Here is a 4,373-nt window from a genome sequence, read left to right on the forward strand (position 1 = left end):
GTCGACATGGCTGCCGAAGGTCAGCTTGTCGTCTATAATGACTCCGAGAGACTTCAGACTTCGCTGTGAAGTGATCGCGACTTCTCCCACATGGATAACTGCATGTTGTGCCGACTTGCGGTTGTTGACGATAACTACCTCCGTCTTATGATGAGCGAGCTCCAGGCCTCTCGCGCTCATCCATTCCTCCACCGTGTTAATCGCGTGTTCTGCGGTTAGTTCTACCTCAGGAATTGACTCCCCGTAGACCTCCAAGGTTACGTCGTCGGCAAAGCCGACGATCTTGACCCCAGGAGGGAACTTCAGTCTCAGAACCCCGTCATACATGAGGTTCCATAGCACCGGGCCTAGGATCGAGCCCTGCGGGACTCCGGCGGTAATCGGAACCCTTTTCTGACCGGCATCGGTCTCGTATAGCAGTACGCGGTTTTGGAAGTAACTTTCCAGGATCCGGTACAGACCCACCGGTAGGCTAAGCCGGTGTAACGAGAGCGCGATGGCATCCCAGCTTGCGCTGTTGAATGCATTCTTCACGTCAAGTGTCACTAACGCACAGTATCGAATACCTCGCCTTTTTCGTTGGATCGCTATCTCGGCAGTATTTATCACTGAGTTGAGAGCGTCCACTGTGGACTTACCCTTCCGAAAGCCAAACTGGTTGCTTGACAGACCGTCCGTACCTTCCGCGTACGGGGTGAGCCTGTTGAGGATGATCCTCTCAAGCAGTTTGCCAGTCGTGTCTATCAGACAGATTGGTCTGTACGCCGATGGGTCGCCTGGCGGCTTCCCGGGCTTCGGCAACAGCACCAGTTTCTGCCTTTTCCATCTATCGGGGAAACGGCACTCGTCAAGGCATCTCTGCATAGCTAGCCTGAACATGTTCGGGTTCGCTATGATCGCTGCCTTGAGAGCGTTGTTCGGGACTCCATCCGGCCCTGGAGCTTTGTTCATTGCTAGGGATTTAGCCACTGCGAGTAGTTCTTCGTTCGTCACTGGAGCCACCATTTCGACCGTGCCCGCACTGTCTCGTAGTGCAGGTGGCCAGGGGCTTGTGGCTCGAGACGGGAAGAGTACTTCGATAATCGTTGCCAACCGGTCCGGAGACCGTTCTGGGGGTGAGGAGCCCCCTTTGGTCTTGGCCATCACAATCCGGTAGGCGTCACCCCACGGATTCGCGTTGGCACTCTCACACAGGTTGTCGAAACACGCTCTCTTGCTGCTTTTAATAGCCTTGTTAAGGGCCAATTTCGCAGCTCGAAACACTTCACGGCGGTTCTCTCTTGCATCCTCGGTGCGAGCTCTTTGCATCCTACGTCTAGCTCTGAGACAGGCTGACCGTAGAGCTGCAATCTCGGCACTCCACCAGTATACCGGGCATCTACCGTTTCTTGGCAGTGTTTTTCTCGGCATAGTGGCGTCGCACGCGCGTGATAGAACAGCTACCAGCGCATCCCCGCTTAGACTGTCGGTGTTGGCCTCCAGTCCCAGGGCCGCGGTGAAAGCTTCGCTGTCGAAGTGATTGGACTTCCACCCGCGTACCTGACAGGGATCTCCCGCCCTCGGATGCTGCACACCATAGTTGATCTTAAAGCGGATTGCTAGATGATCGCTATGGGTGTAGCCTTCGTCTACCCTCCATTCCATGCCTGGAGCCAGACTCGGGCTGGCAAAGGTCAAATCAATCCACGCCTCCACTCCGTTTCTACGGAATGTACTAGCGGAGCCATAATTAGCTAGCACAGTATCGAGTTTCGCAAACGCTTCCATTAGCGCTTGACCCCTGCTATTTGTACAGCGGCTGCCCCACTTCACTGCCCAAGCGTTGAAGTCTCCCGCTATTACTACCGGTTTCCGGCCCACGAGGTCCGACGAGAGCCTGTCGATCATCTGGTAGAACTGTTCTATTGGCCACCTTGGTGGGGCGTAGCAGCTGCAATAGAACACACCATTGATCTTGGCAATCGCCACACCCTCGGCGGAGGGGTGTATTACCTCTTGAACCGGGAACCTTCCCGTTGTACAGATTGCCACCATTCCAGACCCGTCCGACACCCAATTGCCGTTGCCGGCAGGGATGCTGTACGGGTCTGATAAGAGGGCGACATCTGTCCTCGACTCCGAGACCGACTGCCACAGCAGCTGCTGGGCTGCTGCACAATGGTTAAGATTTAGCTGTGTGACTCTCACGGCTTCTTCTTATTTAACTCGCCGAAGGGACACGAAGGTCCGCCCATAGCATGTTTATGGGCTTGCTTCTTAGCGGTGCAGATAAGGCACTTATATGCCTTAGTGCACCCCGCTCTTTATGCCCCTCCTCGCCGCATCGACGACATAGCTTGCTCCTGTCTAGGCCTTTGCATTCGTAAGCTTTATGGCCGGATTCTAGGCACCGATAGCACCTGTCCACTGAAGGCGGCTGGGGTATACTAATAGGGCATACCGACCAGCCGATCTTCAGCTTCCCTTTCTCGGTTACCTTTTTGGCATCCGCATTCAGTAGCCTGAGGTAGGCTACCTGGGTGCCAGAGGGTCCGTCCCTCAAAGATTGGTGGTCTAGTCTAGTCTAGTCTACACATACACAGCCAATACATGTAGGGATCCTGAAAAATTGCAGACGTTCGCCCACAACCAGCAGTGTAGAGTGGTGGAAGAATAAACTGTAAAGTTAAATTTATATTTGTTTGTTTACCTTTTTGTTTGTAGCATAGCATAGCATATACGATTTCACAAATCGTGGGTGGCTGTATAATTATCAGCTAATATTTAACAAGATATCCACCATACCGTGTCGCAAGAAAGAACATTTGGTATTAACCCTTTTTCTTCATGGTGGAAAAGCATCACAGTGTACACCTGGCCACGTCCTTACAATCGTCGAGGAAGGGAAGGAACGTTAGTTCAACATCTACTTGCGAAAGTACAGCGAACCCATACTACTTTCATAGATGTTTCAGGAATAGGAGTTTGGGTTAGTAGGACAGGTTATTTATGAGGAGCTTATTCAACTACATTTCAGTGCAAAATTAATGTAACTTACCTTGTGTAGCCCGTATTTGCAGTAAGAAAATTATTTGGAGTAAAATATAAACATTGAAAAAATTACAAAACAATTTAACCTGATCCTAACTAATTGAGGGGCAAGAATTCCCTTCCATCATCAGTAAAATCGTTGCATCAACTAGTCATTTATAGATGGCGCTACGCGGAATGAGCGGGTGTATTTTTGGCGGCTAGATCCACGCGCGTGCATTGCAAAGTTATCAGAATGTGATGAAAAAATCACTACGTATAATCTATCTATTCTCACGATATTCACACCTATTAACACTTAACTGTACAGAAGAAATGACTATGTGAAGGATTGACCTCGATTATCCATAAAACACATTATACACTATAGGGAAACTTTGGAAAATATCGGACGAACAGAAAGACACGTCCGAACGGTTCGGCAGTGCTCCCACTTTTCTTGTTCGTTTACCTTTTTGTTTGTATGCGAAAATCCGAAACTCTTGTAGAGGCAGCTAGGCTGCATTGACCAAAGGATATGCCGGGCAAATAAGAACCCGAGTAGTGGGTAAACCACCACTTACATAGTGACCCCGTTAGCTTCGTACCACTCCATGAAGACATTTCTATAGTGGCACGAAGCTAGACCCGATTTTGCCGTTCGTCACGATTTGGAGCCTTCTGCACTTTGTACGTAGACAGTCCCTCCCGGTCTTTGACTCTCTGAACGAAAGATTTGGACAGATTCAACTTTTTAGCGACATCCCTGACCGAAGCATTGAGATTCTGCTTAAACGCTTTCACTATACGCTTGTGATCATGATCACTAATAGATCATCCATTCTGACCGCATTTCTCCTTCCGTTCGATACTCAGAGTTTGGTAGTAATTCGCCTGTGGTAGTACCCAGTAAACTAAAAGGCGGGATGCAATTTGTTGTGGGACAGCCTTTAGGTCTGCAGCCTATGACTTAGTGGATAACGGTCCATCCTCTGAGACAAGTTTTGCGAAATCAGACAAAGTAGCGACTGTCCACCAAGCGAACACCGGTCCTCGGAAGAGAGTCAAAATTGCCCGCCTGTTTGTCTCAAAAAGTGTGAAGCCGCGTTCTCTAGTTTGTCTACTCCTACAGAATGTTCTACTGCCAGCGCGTTTGAGTCATCGTTATCTATACTAATCAACTTTCGAGTTGGATATTGGATGCTAACTACTTTTAGTTAATCTATATCAAATACACGTATGTTTATCGCGAGGCATTCTCGGTAACGTACATGAGAGCGTCATAAATTACATCCCATAATCATTTCCACCTATGTCATCGGAAACATGTGTTCGGATAAAAAAACATTAATTTGGAAATGTAA

The sequence above is a fragment of the Topomyia yanbarensis genome, chromosome 1 (genome assembly GCF_030247195.1).
Source record: "Topomyia yanbarensis strain Yona2022 chromosome 1, ASM3024719v1, whole genome shotgun sequence".
Taxonomy (NCBI): domain Eukaryota; kingdom Metazoa; phylum Arthropoda; class Insecta; order Diptera; family Culicidae; genus Topomyia; species Topomyia yanbarensis.